The following is a 21,848-nucleotide window of genomic DNA, read 5'->3' as shown; positions in this document are numbered from 1 at the left end:
TTTCTTATGTCTCTTCACCCAACAGAAGTGAACCCAGTCCTAGCATTTTCTGAACCCAGTCCTAGCAATAGAAGGCAGCCCAGAGGAAGGGTCATTCTTCTCCCAGATGGAATGAGAGCCCCTCTGACATCAAATAAGCCCAACGCCACTTGCAAGGGGGAATCATCAAGATTTCCACCAACAAGAGAAGACAAAGGAAGCATTTTCCTGCCCCACTGGGCCTGAGACACCCTACTTTCATGGGGAAATACTGAGGTGGGAGGATGGAACAGACAAGAAGGATAAAGCCACAGCAGTGCCTGTTTCTGGAAGACTATTTGTGTCTGTGGGTCTGAGATCCTCCTCTCACCCACTGAGAGTGTCCCACCATACTGATTCTTCACTGAGAGACCCCCAGCAGCCTGACCCGGGGAAACACTTCCATCCCCTCAGGCAATATGATCAGAAACAAAGGGAAGCCCTAGGGACACCAGATAAACCAAACAGACCAAAATAACACCAGAATACCAGGGGCATATCTCTTATTGCCATTTCTTAAAGTTGGGATGCCTGATGGGGTACAAACACTTCACACCTTAGGTAGAAGCTCTGGGTTTAGATTTCTTTCCTGATTGTAGGTCACTGTGCTGAGGGTGGAGTTTACAGCCATATTAGCCTTTCCTAATGGCTTCGATGTGGTTTCCTCTCATTTGCCCAATGTGAAGTTGTCGCTCTAGTAGTTTTTAGTTATTCAGAGGAAATTGTTTCTTATATAGCTGCAGGTTCAGTGTGTCCATGGGAGGAAGTGAGTTTAAAATCTTCCTCTATCATCATCTTGAACTGGAACCCCTGGAAGCTTTTGAAATGGCAAGGTCACAGGTTATGATGGTTGTACCAGGGTGGTGGTTAGGGGGTGCTGTGGTATGAGAAGTATCCAAATCTCTGATATATTTTGAAGGAAAAGCTCACAGCATTTGCTGATAGACTCCAGTTAGAGTATAAGAGAAAGAAAAATCAAAGATGACTGCAGGATTAGTGAAGATGTTCTTGATTGATTTAAGAAAAAAACAAAAGTAACTGGGTTAAAAGACAATCTTAAGAGCTTCATTGGAACATGTTATAATTGAGATATCTGAGTGGAAATATATGGCAGGCAGTTGGCCATGAGCCTGGAGTAGAGGGAAAAGGCCTTGACTGACAATGTAGAATTGGGAGTCATTAGCATATAGCTACCAAGAGGATAACTGAATTTTGCCAAAGTGGTTTTATTGATCAAGATTATACAAGTGGGTTTTCAAGTCCATGAGAGATTGAATAAACAAATCGATAATGGCCAGACCATATATAAAACCAGAAATCTGACCCATAATCTGCGACAACCAGCCTAGGAAGCCATCCTGCTATCTATAGGTCAGACTTGTAGGATGTCAGACACTATCTCCAGTAATAATCAAGGGAGTCAACCAATAATCCCTGTAATAATCAGCCCCAGATGGCCAGGACTTGATTAACAACTGGTAACTTTCCTAATTTTTGTTCTTACTGCAATTTAGGACCAACCAGAGAAAGTATAATGCACCACCAACTAATCACATAAGATCCCTGCTTCTAGTTAGCCCACCTACAGGTTTCCCATGCCAAGAGCCTCCAGTCAGGGCACATATGAAGCCTTCCCTTTTTTCCACTATAATGCTTTCCTCCCTCTACCTAACTTTAAGTCTCTGCCAAATGCTAGTGATGGTGGCTTATTTACAGCAAGTTTAGAATAAATAGGCTTTTCTTATTCTCATTTGTTTGAATCTGTTTTTTTCCACATCCTCTATCATGTCTATACATTATAGAAAAATGACTGCTCTAGTAAAGAGATTTTACAGGGTAAATATGGATATAGTTGGGACTACTCGATGTATTAGATTCCTTCTGTAGGAAATGCCCTAATATCCTAAGCAAACTCCTCTTTTGGCTTCCTATAAACTTCCCTAAATATATATATAAACTTAAAATTCACTCTCTATGCCCTTGTGTACATCAGAAAATAATTGTAATATTAAATTGGCTCTTTACTGCTGTGAAACAGCTGAGCCCAAACAATTAATTACATGGTCAAGCAATTGACTTAATTTGGTTATTTGCACAGAAATAACCAAAACAGTAATGGTCTATTTTGTACTAATAAAGAGTTGAATTTGGCTTGGTCTAAAGTTGTTATTTTTTTTAAATCATGACAGCAGATATGTTTTTAACTGAAATACATTGGCAGCATTTTTATAATGAAAAGTCTGTAAATATTATAGACAAAAGTCTTGAATAGAATAGTTTGAACATTTACATATTTAAAAATGTGCTTTTTCAAATAGTTATCTAAATTATTTGACTTTTTCATTATAATTATTTTCCATACCAGATTCTAAAGTTAAAAAGAAGCTGAGATTTTATGACCATTGGAAAAAAATCCTAGCTTGAAATCAGATGGAACAAAAGATATTTTATATTTGGTTTCATAAAACTCGGGTTCGCGTCTTGGCATTCCTAGAGGCAACTTCTCCTTGGCTAATCTCATAATTGCTCTAACTCTTATTTCCTCATTCCTGAAGCAGAGGTATTATCTGCCTCAGGTAACTCATAGGATTGAATTACAGATCCAGTAAGGCAATGGATTTGAAATAATTTTGCAAGCTATGTGCTAACAGCAATAGAATTTACTATTACAATTAGTTTATACATATATTTAGTACCTCAAAACACCTTAGATATATTTTAAACATGTCTTCATGTAGAGCAAGGGGTGCCTGAGTATCTTTGCTCGAGGCAAGAGCATCACGTCGTCTTCTTTTGTTTGGATTGCTGGTCTGGAGCTTCTGAACCACCAGAGATTTTTCGTTTTCCCAGGAAACTTACAGAGCTTGTATTGAACCAGACTAATGAAGTCTGAGAACACTCAACATACTAACATAGCTGCACAAGTCTGTTATGAGCTACATACAAAATAATGTTCAAAAGTTGTGTAGAGGAGTTGGCTGTCCCCTTTCTTCGTGTCTCTCTGGAGGTACACTGAGAGTCAAGAGTGCCCTGGCCTCTTCTCTCTCAGAGCTGTGTGGCCTTCATTGTGAACACAAACCAAATTAAAGGAAAGAAATTCTTCAGCATTTTACAAGATCTCTAAATGATAATGTCTAACTTATTCCCCAAATGAGTCAGCAATGCTACTAAGTGTCCACTATAAAATTATGTAAAAATTTGACTAGATCACACATGTAACACTCAAGTAGCCTATAATACTTAATCACTCTTGCTCAGGGGCAAATGTGAATGCATAATCTGGACAATATAATCTCTAAACTAGTTTTGTAAATCTTAGCTTTAAATTGCTTCATCACATACAACACAGATTTTAGCTCAGCATTGTGCTGTTAAATATTTTTTGCTGTGTAAGGGCACAAAACTTTTCCCTTCTAGCCTTCTAGGTTTTTTGGCTGGTCTAACAGTTAAACTGACATAAATTAACAGAAGAAAAACAAATTTTGTACATATGAGAGCCCCATAAAAATATGAGACTTCCTGGCGGTCAAGTAATTGAGGCTTGTGGGGCTAAGGACAGGGTCTGCGGCTTCAAAAAGGAGGAAGACAATTCACAGGAAGAGGAGAACAAATATTTGGTAAATAAATGTCCGCCAAGTCATGCAGTAAAATCCTTCTTACATAAAAGTTATCATTGGTAATAACTCTCTCCCTGGTACCAGTCTCCTATCTAAATTCTTTTAGGCAAAAACTTTTAGGTAAAAACTTCTTCTTGAGTCTGCTGGATCCAGATTGTCTTTAGATCAAAATAATTTACATGCCATAGTGCCATTTTCTGAGGTGGAATATTCTATTCCACTTTAGCTACATAGATTACTCCATTGTTCTTAGAAATGATAAATTTACTTCAAAAGGCAATAAATAAAATGTTAAAATAAAATTATAACGAGTCTTCGGTTCGAAGTGATATTTTACTTTTTAAAAAAATCAAAGTAAATTCTAGATGTATAGTATTATCTCTCATCATAATGCACAAATATAATGCACTCATTAAGATATTGAATACCACACATTTCATATGATGCTGGTGAAGCAACTATTATATCACATTTTTTTTTTAAATCTTTTCACCTGACAGGCTGGGGAAGTAAACTGTGAGTAGTTTTGGATCTCCAGAATTATGATTGTTCCAATAATTCAACCAGAACAGGCTTTAATAAAAATATCAAGTAGGGTTTGAAAGTTAAATATTCTCTAAAGTTCTTTAAACTATACTTTAAAATTAAATTTGTATAATTACTTTTTTATTTTATAGTTATCTTAATATTTTTCATCTTTAATTTTCAGGCACAGACCATATCAAACAATTTAAAAGACTCCCAGTGCTTTTTTATATTGTTATCAAGTCCTCAGTTGTCACAAAGCAGAAGAGGATGAAAGACTGAATATTTAAATAGATTATGGCCAGACCATATGTAAAAATAGAACTTTGACTCACAACCTATAGCAACCCATGCAGGAAACTAACATTTTATCTACAATAAACAACCCAGGAAGCCAGCCTTCTATAAATCACGAAGGGGATCAGAATATGCCACCCTGAAGTATGCCACTTTGTCATGAGGATATTTTGAGTTATGGCAATTGAAAAACAGCAGGCACACAAAGAGCTCTCTATCCTCTCCCTGAAAGCAGGGCATAAATTTTCTTTGTGAAGTGTTCCCCATACCCTCTCCTGTAGCAGAAAGAAGAGAACAGTACTTAATCAATGGAGGTGACCCTTGTCACTGGAGATGGCACCTATTTGAGTCTGAATGAACCAACTTTACTAAAATAACCAAAGTGTCCTATGATATATGATTGGTAAAAGAAGATGTGGTACATATATACAATGGAATATTACTCAGCCATAAGAAGAGATGAAATACTGCCATTTGAGACAACATGGATGGATCTTGAGATTATCATGCTAAGCTAAATAAGTCAACAGAAGAAGTTGAGAACCATATAATTTCACTTGTTATGTGGATTATAAAACTTAAAGCAACAAACGAACAAGACATACAGAGACTCATGGACATGGACAACAGTTTAGTGGTTACCAGAGGGAAGGGATGCAGGGGGAAGGTAGATAGGGATAAAGGGAATTAAATGCATGATTGCGGAAGGAAATTTAACTTTGGGTAGTGAACACACAATGCAATATACATATGATGTATTATTGAATTGTACCTTTGAAATTTATATAATTGCATTAACCAATGTCACCTCAAAAAAATTTAATAAAAAAATAACAGTTATGTTGCATTAATTTCTGTCATATATTTACCTTCCCACAATTACTGCTCCCAAAGTCTAAGCACTGTTTTCTTTGTCTAGATGCTTCTCCACAATTTCTTGTCCTTTACAGAATTGAAATATAAATAAGCTCCCAGGTCTAATTATTTCTAGGTTTTCACTTATTTTCTGTGAAACCTCTATATACATGTGAAAGAAACCTTTCTCTTATCGATCTTTTTTTTTTTCTCTCTCTACAGTTTTGGTGACTCAGAAGGAACGGCTAGGACACCTCATTTTCTCTGGCATCTGTAGCTGAGTCTCAGTACAACTGACAGTACTGGCAAAGGTAAATATTTTTACCAAGTTAGACTTTCAGATTTCTGCAAAGAGTTTGACTGAATGAGGACAGTAGAGCCTCTCCTTGTCAAAATTTAGATTATCAGGAGAAAACATTTGAAGGAACTAGTTCTTTTGGTATTACTTTTGGGTGACTGTTAGTTTTGAGTACCCATTGGTTATTGATCCTTGTCATTCCAGAGGTAGCACTGTTTTCCTTTTTGTTTTACGTGCCATTCATCATTAGGAAGAGAATTATAGAGTGAGATTCTCCTTTCATCTTGTTTTTTATTCTGAGAGCTTGACTTGGATCTCTCTGGTTTTCAACCTGCTAAGGGGTTCGGGCTGTCAGGCCTGCATCTTCAGGCAGCCAGCTATTGAGTTTGGGCCCCCAAAATTTAAAGTTGGCCAGACAGAAATGCGCATTGCATCCAATTTCAGCTGATATCCTACTGACTATTGTCAGTTCTCAGAGGGTTTGGCTAAATTTCTTTAGTTATCTTTGGGAGTGGTTCTGGGTCTTGGTGATGGCATCTTTTGTACCTTCTTGTTGGGGATACTTCTAGTGTTAATGGTTAAACAATAACCAGGTCTACTGGTTTTAGTTTTGAGTCACATTTGGAATAGGTATACATTTGGAAAAAAATTAAAGAGCTATTTGGAAACAAATTGGATATTTTATCTACTCATACGGCCTTCAAAAATACCCAGACATCCACTTGGTATTTCTAAAAGGTTTCTCACCTAAAATTTAGTTCATGGTCTCCATAAGATTACATATTAGGGCAAATGAAAATTTTAAAAATCTTCTCCACAAATAGTAGAACATTTTAGCTCTCATAGGGTGGAAAACTTTAAGTTGTTTCACTTGCTAGAAACACAATTTGTATCCAATTATTTTAAATAAATTAGTGAATCTATATTACTAAGTTTACTTGACTCATGGCTAAAAATGTTAAATCTAAGTTATAAGATCTTTATTTGCATCTGTCTGTATGTTTTGTACAAATGTTATATATATATGTAGTATTTTTCTACCTCTGGATGATATTGCCAAAAGTAATTTGTAAAAGACTTCTATTTTTTGGCTTAGGGAAAAAAAGGTGCTTATATAATTATTGTTAAACCTCTCAGAAATATAGAAACTAACCTGACAGTTTTTTTCTGGGATAATCTTTGGTAAATAAAGATAATTTAATACTGTTAGTTTAATTAAAACATGTATGTCTTCAAAGTCATCTGCATTACATCTAAAACTCATTCTTCCAGTAGTGAGTTGAATAGTTGTGGTTAGAGTATGCAGCCTTGTCTTGTTCCCGATCTCAGAAGAAAAACTTTTAACTGTTGACTCTGGGGTATGATGTCAGTTGTGAGTTTGTCACATATAATCTTTAATGTGTTAATTGTCATACACAATTCATTGAAAGTTTTTATCATAATAAAAGATGCTGTATTTTGTCAAATGATTTATCTTTTATTCTGTTAATGTGCTATATCACATTTACTGATGTGTATGTTGAATTATTCTTTCATCACAGGGATAAATTCCCCTTGATCATGGTGTATGATTCTTTTAATGTGTTGCTGGATTCAGTTTGTTAGTACTTTATTTAGCATTTTTGCATCAATATTCATTAGGGATGTTGACTCTAAATTTCTTTTCTTGTAGCGTCTTTATCTGGCTTTAGTATCAGTATAATTCTGGACTTAAAAATTAATTTAGCTGTTACCTTCCTTTTAATTTTTTTAAATTAAATTTATTAGAAAGACATTGGTTAATAAAATTATATAGGTTTCAAGTGTATAATTCAATAACAGGTCATCTGTATATTGCATTGTGTGTTCACTAGCTGAAATTAAATCTTCTGTCACCATATATTTAACCCCCTTTACCTTTATCCTATCTCCTCATTTTCCCTCTGGTAACCACTGAACTGTTATTTGTCTATGAATTTTTGTTTGTCTTTCAGTTTTATATCCCACATATGAGTGAAATCTTATGGTTCTCAACTTTTTCTGTCTTATTTTGCTTAGCATGGTAATCTCAAGATCCATCTATGTTGTTGCAAATGGCAGTATTTTATCTTTTCTTATGGCTGAGTAATATTCCATTGTATATGTGTACCATATCTTCTTTATCTAATCAACTATCGAAAGACACTGGTGTTTTTCATGTCTTGAGAATTATTTCCTTTTCAGATAGGTAGTTTTTGATTATTGATTCAGTATCCTTATACTTTATGGGTCTGTTCTGATTTTCTATTTCTTTATGATTTGGTCTTGGTAGGTTTTCTTTCTAGGAATGTATTCATTTCTTCTAGTTTACCCAGTTTGTTGGTAGATAATTGTTCATAGCAGTCTCTCAGTATTCACTGTATTTCAGTGGTAGCAGTATAATGTCTCCTCTTTCATTTTGATTTGGTAATCTTTCTTTTTTTCTGAGTTAGTCTATCTACAGGTTTGTTAATTTTGTCCATCTTTTCAAAAAAAAAAGCTTAGTTTTATTGATCTTTTCTAATGTTTTTCTTTGTATGTGTCTATTTCATTTATTTTTGGTATGATCTTTATCTCTTTCCTTCTGTTACCTTTGGACTTAGTTTATTCTTTTTCTAATGCCTTGCTGTTTCTCTTTTTCTTAACATAAGTGCTTTTTGCTATAAACTTCCCTCTTAGAAGTGCTTTTGTAGCATTCCATAGGTTTTGATATGTTGTGCTCTATTTTCATTCATTTTATTATTTATTTTATTCTTTGACTTATTGGTTGTTTAACAGTATGTTGTTTACTTTTTACTGTCTTTCCCATTTCCAGTTTTTCTCCTGTTATTAATTTCAAATTTCATATCATTGTTGTTGAAAAAGATTCTGAGTATGACTTTTTTATTACATTTTGCCAAGACTATTTTTGTAACCTGTTATATGATCTATCCTTCTGATATTCTATGCACACTTGAAAAGAATGTGTATTCTGCTACTGTTGGATGGAATATTCTGTATATGTCTGTTAATTCTATTTCATCTAAATTATGGTGCAAGTCCAGTGTTTTCTTAATGATTCTGTCTGGATAATTTAATTTATCTATTATTGAAAATGTCGAAGTCTCTTACTGTTATTATATTATTGTCTATTTGTGCCTTCATATATGTTAGCTTTTGTTTAATATATTTACATGCTTCAATATTGAGTTCATATATATTTATACTTGTTATATCTTCTTGATGAACTGAAACCCTTATTATTACAAAAAAATCATCTTTGTCACTTGTTAACATTTTTGGCTTAATGTCTGTTTTGTGTGATATAAGTAGAGCTATCCCTAATCTCTTTGGTTTTTACTCAAGTAAACTATCTTTTACCATTCCTTTACTTTGAGCATATGTGTGTCTTTAAAACTGAAGTAAGTTTCATATAGGCAGCCTATAGTTGGATCTTATCTGTTATCTTTCTAGTCACTCTATGTTTTTTTTGATTGGAAAATTCAATTCATTTACATTTAAAGTAATTACTGTTAGGTTAGTAATTACTAATTTCATATATATTTTTTTTTCTGGCTCTTTTTTTGATGTCTTGTTTCATTCCTTGTGAATTGTGATTTTTCATAGTGGCATGCTTTGATCCATTCCCTTGATTTTTTATGACTCTACTGTAAGTTTTTTATTCCTTGTACCATAATGTTTACTTAAAACATTTTATTTATAGAACAATCTTTTTATGTTAATAATTTCAGTTTGATCACAAACAAAATCTCTGTCCTTTTACTCACTCCCTTTTATAGTTGATGTCATCATTTGTATCTTTTTATATTATGTATCCATTAACAAATTGTTCGAGCTATATCTATTTTTAATACTTTGGTTTTAACCTTTATACTAGAGTTAAATAGTTAACACATCACCGTATTATAGTATTAGGGTATTCGAATCTGGTTATATGCTTACTTTTAACAGTGTGTTGTATGTTTTCATATGTTTTTCTGTTACTAATTGTATCCTTTTGTGTCAGGTTGAAGAACTTCTTTCAATATATCATGTAAGGCAGATTTAGTGGTGATTAATCCCTGAGCTTTTGTTTATTAGAGAAAGTCTTTATCTAATTACCGTCATTTCTGAAGGACAACTTCTGAATAACAGAAGAATACTGGTTACAGTATTCATTGTTGTCAGCTTCTTTCTTTCAGCACTTTAAATACATTATCTCATTCTCTCTCAGCCTGCAAGTCCTCTCCTGAGAATCAGATGAGAGTTTTAAGGGGCTTCCCTTGTATGAGAGTATTTGTTTTTCTCTTACTGCTTTTTAAAATTCTCTCATCTTTGACTTTAGACAGTTTTATTATTATGTGTCTTGGAAGAGATTATTTTGGACTGAAATTTTGAGGTTATTTATTAGCTTCCTGAACTCAGATGCTCAAATCTCTCCCTAGGTTTGGGAAGCTATTATTTCTTTAAGTTCACTTTCTACTGCTTTCTTCCTCTCGTCTCCTTCTGGTACTGCAATGATGCATGTTATTTTGTATTTTCATTCTTTTTTCTGTTTTTCTTTTTTGCCCTTTTAATTGGATTATTTTAATTGGTATGTTATCTACATCCCTGACTCTTTTGCTTTTAACACACATAGCGATGACAGCTAGGGAAGGCAGCAAGGGCCGAATCCAACTAAAGGCTTAGTATCAGCTGCAGAGGCCCTGATTGTCAACATGCTTTCTTGTGGCTGTGCACTCTGCCCCCAAGTGTGCACATTACAGTGGAAGCCATTGATGGGGATCGGGCTGGGAGTATGCAAGTGCATAGCTGGATGAGCTAGCTATAGGTGGGCATGGTGGTGCTGGACAGAAACAGAAGGCAAGGCTTGATCCAGGCCAACAAGCATATATAGTGACCCTTGCTTTTGACGCACTCTCTAGTGTCTGCACACTCCCTCTAGGCATGCATACTGCTGTGAAGGCCAATGGAGGGTGTTAGGCCAATGGCATGAGGGTGCACAACTGGAGGGGCTAGTTCTGAGTGTGGGCATTGTGGCAGGGGTCAGCCTGGGGTACTTAGGCTGGGGTCATGCACTTGTGCAGACATAGAAGCCTAGAATGGCTGCTGGTGTGTTTCCTAAGCTCTGGCAGGAACAGTGGGTGTGTGGAAGTGGGGAGGAACCCAGGTGGCAGGTATTCTGTATTCAGGCAGCTGTAGAGGCTAGAGTGTGAAAGCCTGTGGCATGAGCACTGGCGAAATCTTCAGAGGGTCTGTGGCAGCTGTACTGACTGTTGCTTCTTCAGTGATGACATCTACTGAGTTTTTTCTACAGAGCAAATCTCTGTGAACTGCAAATGCTCTCACTGTGTGTCTGCTAATAATGTTCCCTGCTTTTCTTTCTTGTTCCTAGCTGGCTCTTATATCTTAGTTTACCCTGTCTGGGTGGGGCGAGAATGAAGTAGGACATTTACACAGTGCCCCCAAAACTGGTCACTCATCTAGTTGTTCCCTTCCTGGTGAGGAGAATTTCTTCCCGCTGGAAAGTTCCTTTTTGTGCTAAATAATGCTGTTTTAGGGATGGGATGGTACAGGTAGAATAAAGCTATATTCTCTTATTGTTCAATCCTGTTGAACAGGTTTTTTGTTCCATTCTGTTGCTAAAACTTCCTAAGTGGACTCTAGATATCTCCCAGATTTGTTTTTGTTTGTGGATAACTGTCCAGTTGTTGATTTTTGTTGGAGAATGGAGAGGCTGGGTTCTTCTACATTGCCATTTTTCTGATGACTGTAAAAGTATAAGCTTTGAAATGTTTTATTGTCATTCTGGTTAAAATGTATAATTTAGTATTGTTTCACAGTGATCTGTGATCTTATTTAATCAATTGTTCAGATCTTTTGACATTTTTAACAACTTTCCAAAATCAAATTCTAAATAAAGTCTTCTTGATGTCAAACTGACTTTGAGATTTCTCAGGGGTCTTCTGGAAAAACTCAAAGCATTTGTTTTCTCATCTTTTAAAAAGAAAAATGTGAGACTTATTATGATTGATATGTTAAATTACATAGGAAGTATTGTCAAATTAGAATCATGTTTAAACCTTTTTTAGGTTATATTTTAATGGTATGTGCTATTAATATTAGTATTTTAAATATTATATAAAGCTCCTGCAATTGTCAATGTTTTTGTAGTCTATGCTATGTTCTGGCATAATATTATCTGTTATAATTTTAGTTATCACATTAAAATGTATGTCACAGAAGCAAATTTCCTTCTCAGTTACATTATAATAAACTCTTATGAAATCTTTAACCATGGCCATTTTGAATTTTTTATCATTATCAAAACAAGTTGTTTTACTCTGATGATTTCCTAAAAGCTTTTGTAATCAGCTATAAGCCAAAGAGCTTCATCTTTAACAGAAAAGGAAGGATTTACACAACTCTAATGGAGAAGCTAATGAGTTCATGAAACTACTAACCCAAGACCAGGTAAAACAAGAAATAATTGTATAGCACTGAATGAACTGATTAGAATTATAATTTTATGGACTTCCATTTAAAACTTTACTTATTCTTTAATGTTCTATTTTCTGGATATAAGAAACCCTTTTTCTCTTTTCTCTTAAGCTTTCTATAACTTATAGCAATTTTCTAGAATGTACTTTTATAAGCAGAAATGAACCATTTATTTTCTTTTTCCCTGATATCTCCAGAATTTGGAAATTCTTGTTGAATATTTAGTTATTTGCATAATTTCAACAATAATCTGTTCTCTTAGCAACAGGATATAATTGAAAATATTGGTTATGTTACCAAAGATTTGACTTTGGTAATGAAGATCATATTTGAGAATGATGTGCATTGAATCAGATATAATCAGATATTTTTAAGAACTAATGTTAAAGTTATGAACCAATGCTTACAAAGCCATCTTTGAAAAACTGGTCTGGTACCTAGCTTAATATTCCTAGCCTTACAGGTGAATAAGAGAGGTAACTTCCTGGCTTAGAAATATTAGGATATTTTGTGGATGTTGAGGAGAAAAGAACTCATCTAAATCTGTAAGTACTGCAAGGGAAGTCTGATAATAAGTTCTTGGATTGGCTTGCTAGCCTTTATAGACTTTTAAAAGCATAGTTTGATATTCTTTATGAAAAATACCATCAAAGCAAACTTAAAGTTCTATATATTGAATTACTGTTATTAGTGCACTTATGTAAAAATATCAGACCAAGTTTAATGAGACTAGACTTTGCTAACAAAATAGTCTTACTTTGATTGCTTTTGATAGAAATGAGAGTGATTGTGGAGAGCCATTTTATTTTTCAGTAGACGATTGTAATTTACCCTTGTGGGGTTAGGTTTGAGGTATTTTCACCTCTTTATAAACTGCCACTTTGTGCATTTCGTAAGTAATTAATGTTTCCAATTTTTTCTTACCCTGCTGACTTAGAGTCATTGAAAACTAAATTCTGACTGCTCAGCTTCTTATTAGGACTGTCTAATGAAACATTGACAGCCAAAATCAGACACTTCCATGCTCTATTCCAAGCAATAATCATGACTGTGCCACTAGCATATATGCCATCACTAAAGACATTCAAACTGCAACCCAGAAAATTTATTGGATTGCCATTTCTGTCCTCATTCCACTATCTGAAGATGGAATCTGACATCTAAAATTATTCTCAGTCAATTGCCTTCTGAACTAAAAAGATGGATTTATAATCTACTCCAATCGTTAATCTTTGTTTTTCTATTGTTTCCATAGAAATGTCCTTCATTAAATGCCTTATTGCTTGCACCATATAGAACCTTAACTTTGGTGAGCACACTACTCCCACCTGTACCACTATTTAACTCATCTATTCCTCAGACTGAGATATGGGACAATGTGCTTAGAGTTGTGTTTTTTTATTCATTTATTCTAATTTCAATTTATGTATTTTTCCCACCTTTGCAGATCTCTTACCTCACAACTTTTAACTTGAATTTCTTTCTACATCTACTAACTTGGCTTTTGAACTGTGAAACTTCTTGGGAAAAAAAGGGTTAAAACGGGAATTAAGAGGATTACATATGCTACCCCAAAATATGTCACTTTATAAGGATTACTTTGATCAGAAAGCAATTGAGGAAAAGCAGATGTAAAAAAAGCTCTTTATCCTCCTCCTTCCCGCCTAAAAGCAGGGCATAAATATTCCTTTTTGAAACTGTGCTCCCTCATCTCTCATGTATCAGGAAGAGTAAAATAACTCTTAATCACCAGTGTGACTCTTTTACTGGAGATGGCACTGACTTGAGTCTGCACAAACCAACCTTACTAAAATTACCCTCATTTCCAATAGTTTACTCTGTGTATTTAACTTCTCACAAGTTAAGGCTCCTTTGTCTAGTTACTTTACAATTATGTCACCCATGGTTAAAATGGTGTAGAAGTTCATGTCTAGTTGTCTTTTTGGAATTTTACTTCTGTGAAGCCTCTTTATGCATGCAAAACAAAACTTTTCTCCCATTAATCTGTCTTGTTTCAGTTCATTTTCATGCTTTGGCCACTAACCCCAAAAGAGTAGAGGAAAAGTTTTTTCTCACAGTCAGATTTGCAGGAAGCCAATTGTTATTTCTTGTGAAAAAACAGGAAGTAAACAATAACCTAATAGTGTGATGTCAGCAAAATGGTAACATAGGAATTTCTAGTGTTCATTTTGATCCCAGAAACAACAATTTGTTTAACTATCCATGCACAAAAATACCTTCACGAGGGTAAAGTTTTCTAGATAAGGGTTGACAGTACTTGAGTGAAACATAGAAATAGAAAGAAACATTGAGGAGGGTAGGAAAGATAGATTCATACTACTTCCATCACTTCTCCTTCAAGCCAACTTCTGCAGCCTTGGGCATCTCCCATGGCTCCAGACATCATACTTGGCATCAGGTTGCTGGAGGGCTTATATGAACTGAGGCTATTGTATCACCCAGAGCAGGTTAGTTCCTGCAGCCCTGAGTGGCTCTCATGGCACCCGGTGGGCTCTGATATTTCAAGTTTCAGGTTGACTCCTATGGCATCAGACAATGGACTGGCGCTAGTGTCAAGAGGCCCCCATAGCCCTAGCCTCCAGGCTAACTCCCATGAAACTGAAGAATTCAGTAGAGAACTCAACAGTAAGTCAACCAATCCAAAGAAATACTTAGTGTACTAGAAGACAGGTCATTTGAAACCATCCAGTCAGAGGAACAAAAAGAAAAAGAAATGAAAAAGAGTGAAGAAAATAGATATGAATTATAGGAAAACCATTAAATGAACCAACTAACGCTATTGTAGTCTCAGAAGGAGGAAAGAGGGAGAAAGGCACAGAAAGTTTATTTAAAGAAAAAAAATGGCTGAGAAGATCCAAAATGTGTGAAGAGATTTGGATATTTAGGCTTCTGAAGCTAGTGTGTCACCTAAAATTTCAACACAAAACTATATTCCTTAGTCACATTGTAACAAAGTTATATACAGACAACGACAGAGAAAATTTTAAAAGCTGTATGAGAAAAAATATATATGTAAGAGAATCCCCTAAAGGCTATCATCAGATTATTTCGGGAGAAACCTTGCAGGGCTGAAGAGAGTGGGATGATATATTCCAAGTGAAGAAAGAAAAAAAAGCCAACAAAAAAATATATTACGTGACCAAGCTGTCTTTGGGTATAAAGGGTGAGATAAAGACTTTCCCAGCAAACAAAAACTGAATGAATTTATCACCACTAGACCTGCATTAAAAGAAATGCTAAAAGATGTTCTTTGTGTTGAAATTAAGTGGTGTTAATTAGCAACATGAAAACATAGAGCATACTGATAAAGGTAAGTACGTAGTCAAATTCAGGATACACTAGTAGTTTAATATATTGCTGTATTAATAACTCTAGTATAAAATTTTAAAGACAAAGTATTAAGTTAACTCTAGTTACAATAATTTGTTAATAGATACACAATATAAACAAGGTAAATTATGACATCGAAAAAAATATTGAGAAGGTGTAAAAAGATAGTGGTTTTGTATGTGATAAACTTTAAGTTGCTATCAGCTTTAAATTGACTATTATATCAATAAGATATTCTGTGTAAGCCTCAGGGTTTCTACAAAGTAGATCTAATTCAACACAGTGTCTCAGACCAGAGCTTCACAGAGCTGAGCTACTAGAGTTAAGTAAACATTTTTTCCAATTATTTATAGTTTAGAGACAGCAGCGTTTCTTTTGCTCTTTAAAGCGCCAACTAAATGGTTCTGCTTTTATGGTCTCTGTCTCATTGTTTTATTTTTTTACTTTCAAATATTACTTTGTTCAACAAGTATCTGTCAAGATTCTTCCTTTGTGAAGCATTGAGTAGATAAAAGAATAGAACCTTGCTCTTGGTTGGAACTCAGGAAGGAAAATACCCAGTGATCCTATATTTTTAGGCATATCTGCTTTTAACATGAACCCATAGAATTTTAGAAATTGAAAAATAGATTATCTAAACCAACTTCAATATATTTGAAAATACTAAAAAGTTACCTTGCTCAAGTTTTCCAATAAACAGTATAGCCTGGGCTCCAAGCCAGACCCCTCGATTCCTGTTCCAGTGCTCTTTCCATTAGGAAATGCTGGCCTGGTGTCACTGTGTTAAGTGAGTCACAGTGTTGTCTTCCATTTACATTTTTCTTAACTGCGTATCAGATTATTGATTTGCAAAAGAATTAGTGACGTTATTTTACATCTCGTGTTAGCGATGATTTGTTTATGGAGTGTTCTCCTGTTTTGCTTTTGCAGCCATTAGATCTTTATTTAGTTGAATTACTCAGTTGCTTTCATTTCTTAATTGCTCTTCAGCAGCTCTTAAATTTGTTCCTTTCTTCATAATTTAAATTGTACCTCATTAAGCTTTACAGAGGTAAGATTTACCATCTCATGAGTACAGAACATGTGTACTCTTGATAAGGACCTACTTTGACAGGACTATGTAAAACGATTGGCAAATTAGAAGATTTCATAATTTGACAAGCTAAAAAAGTGAGCAAATTATCTATCTGTCTGTCTGTCTGTCTGTCTATCTATCTGTCTATCACCTATCATTTATCATCTATCATCTATCAATCTATCTACCTACCTAAGTGGTTCTCAACCAAGAACTATGTTGCACTACCCCCAACCTCTGAGAATATTTAGCAACGTCTGGAAACAATTTTGGTTATCACAACTAGGATGTGCTACTGGCATCTAGTGGATAGAGGCCAAGAATGCTGCTAAACATTCTATGGTGCACAAACAGCCCCTCCCCTCAACAAAAGATTACTTGCCCCAAAGTGTCAATAGTGCCAAAATTGATAAATTGAGTAATTATATATATTACTCTCTAGTTATTCACCGTCTATCTGCCTGCACTCCCACCCACACCCTCGTCTCTCTCTTTCTCAAATTTGTTAAATTATATTGACCTGAATATAGTAAAGCAAAGAATAAGTAAAGTAGTTGATATATGAGAGAAGTGTCATTCTGTCAGGAAACAGGTTGGATTTGTTGAATTTTACTTTGGATTTTGTAAGCAGCTGTAGCTTAGTTAGCCTGTTTTAAGATTCTAGTTCTTTACCTGAAGCTGCAAAAACAGAGCAGGACAGTAGTTTTCAATGTATCTTGGAGTGTTTATCTTTAAAACTGATTAGGAATGTATATTAATAGGAAATGTATCAGGCTGTAGCTAAATATGAGGTTTATCTTTATAAATGATTAAGTGTTTTCCCAGAAACACTTAATCAGTTAACCTTCTAACTCAGTTTGCTTCCTTTTCCACTGTTATATTATTTTTTGGATGGCAAAAAGCTGTGGTCTTAAATAAATAAATGAGGAAACAGCATTTCATTCTTAAATAATTCCAGTTAATGAGCACAAGGGAATGAAGGAAATAGAAAATGACCTTTAGAACAGCACCATAATTGTTGTTGCAGTTGAGATCCAGTGACAGAGGCTAAAATCAGTAGACAAAAGTTTGTGCAGAAACAGGATACTTAAATAGTATCAAAGTGTCTTTCCCCAAATATTTAATTACAAAGAAAAAGGGAGTGTATATATTTGTTTTCTATTTCTGCATAACACATTACCACAAACTTCATGACTTAAAATAGTATCTATTTATTATTACAGTTTCTGTGGGGCCAAAGTCCAAGAAAGAGTCCAGCTCAGTCTCACAGGTTAAAATGAAGGTGTCAGTAGGTTATGTTCTCATTTGGAGCTCAGGTTTCTCTTCCAAGCTCAACCAAATTGTTAGCAAGTCTCAGTTACTGCACTATGAAACTAAAGCCTCTGATTTTTTGATGACTGTCAACCAGGGCCCTTCTCAGCTCTTAGATGCAATTCTCTGTTCCCTACCGTGGGGCTTTCTTCACAACCAGCAGTTTTCTCCTTGCAGGCCAGCAGAATCTCTTTGACTTCAAATTGTCCCTACCTTTTTTGAGGTCTCATCTCATTACCGCCCAGGACCACCCAGGATAATCTCTCTTTTGATTATCCCCAAATTAACTGTTCAGGACCTTAATTTAATCTGTACAATTCCTTCTGTAGTACAATGTAACATAATCACAAGAACTCTTCTATTTTTTGCAACTCTTCTATAAGTCTAAAATTATTTCAAAATAAAAAGTTAAAAAAAAATCAATAGTCTTCCATGCCAGTTGGTTAAAATCAGAGAGTTAATGATTTGGAACTAAACATCCCCATTGGGATGGTATGAATTCTTGAAGAATAATGGAATTTATCACTTGTTCTTTATAAGAAATAGCAGGAAATCTAGTAAGGCGGGTAAAGCCAGGTGTAGAAGGATATGGTCACAGACACTGGGAATTAGCAAGAAATCTGCACAGAAGGAGGGAAGAAGATCATGACACATCAAGCATCTAAAATGTGGTAAGTACTATTCTAGATCCCTCTGTGCCCATTAACTTACAAGGACAATCGTGATACTGATTTTACTGATCAAAAAATGCAGCTCAGAATTGTTAAGAATGTATAGGAGTGAAGCTCAAAATTTGAACAAAGGCAATTCTAGCTCAGGTTCTTTTATGGTATGCTATATCGCCAACATAGGGTTCAAAGGCATCTTGACAGATGGGAAAAAGTAACAGAATATTGAACAATACAGACAGGAAATAAAGACCGCTGAGCATCCTGCTTATTAGAGTATAGAACTGAGCTGAAACTGGGATTCATCAAGGAAAAGAAGGTGGTCTTGGGGTATAGCAAACTCACGCATAATTCAAAAAACCATTATTTAAAAAAATATCAAACCAGCAGATGGGGCAACCAGAAACAATTCAATACCCGCTGTTCAATTATGAACAAGGCAAGCTGCTTCTGCTAGGAACTCTGTTTCTTTGTGGCAGTGAGCTGTGGACACAAAGGCTAGGATCCAATGATGAGCAGAGGCATAGGAGGAGCTGGACAGGTTGCCATATTTCCTGCTCAAGGAAGGAACAGATAGAATCAGCTGAATGAGTGACGGTAGCTGGGGCAGTAAGGGGAAATTTTGGCAGAACCTAACATCAGGAATGGGCAGGAAATAGGGTGGGTGACTCATGGACTGACTCTGTCTTCGAGGCTCAGCAGCTGTTAGGTCTGTTTGGCAGCAAAGAATATTTAGGCTATGTTAGTTGGGAGGACAGCAGATAAAGCTTCCTGCCTCTCTGAGTTTGCTCAGGATTGTGCATGTGTGTAGTGTTAGCAAAACACCGTAAGGAAGGAGCAGGAGGAAACTGAGGCAGAGGAAATGTTGCTGAGATGTCCACTAGGAAAGCGTCACGTCCAACCAATTCTATCTCTTCTTTGAATTGGAGAAGATTGAGAGGTTTATCTTACATCAGCAAGGCCTTTGACTAGATCCCCTTTCATATTCTTGCATATAATTAATTCATTTGATATTAGTTGAGTGCTATGGATCAATGTTAAGACAATTATATGAGTTAATTAAATATTGTTAATCAATGAGTCCTGGTCAATGCCAAGAAGAGTGTCAATAGCCTCTATTCCTATTCAATCTTTCCCCCAATGACAGAAGCAAGAGAGGGATCATTTCTAGGGTTACATACCTGCAGAAAGAGCCGAGACTCAGTTCAGTTATTAACAGAGGACCACCATTAGCTGTTTACAGAGGAGGAGACATGACCAAATGAGATTTGGAATTGCTTTAGAGAGTCGGAAACCGAAGGAAACAGATTGGTTTGCATTCTTCTTTCTGGCAATGAGACTCTTGTGTAGTTATTTAATTAGCTCTGTTTTTCTTAACCTCATTTCAGAAATTTATTTTAGAAGCTGATTTCATTTGTAAAAATTTCAGTCATAGTCTTCTCTAACATATGGAGATGATTTACATATAAACTGAGCATAGAATATTGGCATCATGTAAAAGTTAACAATGACCTACTGCATTATGGGGTTGAAGAGATTAACATTTAATTATTTAACCAATTTTATCATCCTGTCTCTATCTTGAAAATCAGTTTTTAAAATAAAAGCTTTATTGAGATATAATTCTTGTACCATACAATTCAATGATTTTTAGTGTATTTACAGAATTGTGTATCCAGCACCACAATAAATTTTAGAACATTTTCATCACCCCCAAAAGAAATCCCATACTTTTTTTAAAAAAATTATTATTTATGCCTATAGCACCTGGTCGTCCTAGGTGGTCTCCCGTCCAAGTACTAAGCAGGCCCGACCCTGCATAGCTTCCAAGATCAGATATCAAGTTTGTTCAGAGTGGCATGGCCATAGACCGTGGCTCTACTGGGGCATGAACCCAGGACCTTCTGTGTGTAAAGCTGATGTGCTAACTGCTACACTATGGAACCACATCTAAGAAATTCCATACTCTTTAGTCGTCACTCTCTCGTCTCAGTTTTTTTTTTTTATCTCCACCAGCCCTAAGTGACATCTAATCTACATTCTGTCTCAAAAGATATACCTGTCCTGATCATTTCATATAAAGGGAATCTTATGATATTTAGTCTTTTGTGACTGGCTATTTTCATTTAGATTTATCCATGCTTTAGTATGAGTATTTCTTTTTTTATTGCTAAATAGGAGTTCATTATATAGATGTACCATATTTTATACACCCATTCATCTGGCTGTTGTGCATAATGTGGCTATGAACATTTATGTGCAAGTGTTTGTGTGGATGTGTTGCCATTTCTTTAGGGTATACACCTAAGGGTTGAATTGCTGGGTCATATGGTAACTCTGTTTAACTTCTTGAAGAATAGTCAGGCTGTTTTCCAAAGTGGCTGCACCATTGTACATGCCCACCAATGTTTTATGAGGGTCCCAACTTCTCCACATCATTACCAACACTTACTATCTGCCTTTTCGATTGTAACCATCTTAGAGGATGTGAGATGGTATCTCATTATGGTTTTGATTTGTATTTCCCTAATGACTAATAATGTTGAACATCTTTTATTGTGCTATTGGCCACTGGTTTATACTCTTTGGAGAAATGTTTATTCAGATTCTTTGCTTATTTTTCAATCAGATTATTTGTCTTTTTTATTACTGAGTTGCAGGAGTTCTTTATATATTATAGATACATATTCCTTATTGGTACATGATTTGCAAAATTTTTCTCTCATTCTAGGGTTGTCTTTTTATTTTTGGGTAGTTATTTGTATGTCAGAGGTTTTCATTTTTATAATGTCCAATTTGTCTCTTTTTTATTTTGTTGTGCTTTGATGTCATATCCAAGGAATAATTGCTTAGTGAAAGGTCACTGAGATTTAAGTCTATGTTTTCTTCTTAGGCTTTGTAGTAATATTACATGTAATCTTATGTAGTAATATTATGTAGTAATATTACATGTAATCTTACATGTAGTTTATGATCCATTTTGAGTTAAATTTTGTATATGGTATGAGTTAGGAGTCCAACCTAATTCTTTTGCATGTGAATATCCATTCATTCTAGAACCATTTGTTGAAAAGACTCTTTTTCCGTGTTGAATTGTCCTGATACACTTATGGAAAAGCAATTACCAGTAAATGTAAATGTGAAATTTATTTCTGGATTCTCAGTCTTATTGCATTGATCTATATGTCTATCCTCATACCATCACCACACTATTTTGATTATTGTACCTTTATAATAAGTTTTGTGATTGGAAAGTACGAGTTCTGTAACTTTCTGTTTTTAATTTTATTAAATTGATTGGGGTGACATTGGTTAATAAGATTATTTAGGTTTCAAGTGTACTTTATAACACATTA

Source organism: Pteropus medius, unplaced genomic scaffold (assembly GCF_902729225.1).
Source record: "Pteropus medius unplaced genomic scaffold, Ma_sr-lr_union100, whole genome shotgun sequence".
In the NCBI taxonomy this organism is placed as follows: Eukaryota; Metazoa; Chordata; class Mammalia; order Chiroptera; family Pteropodidae; genus Pteropus; species Pteropus medius.
This window is presented reverse-complemented; position numbering follows the sequence as displayed.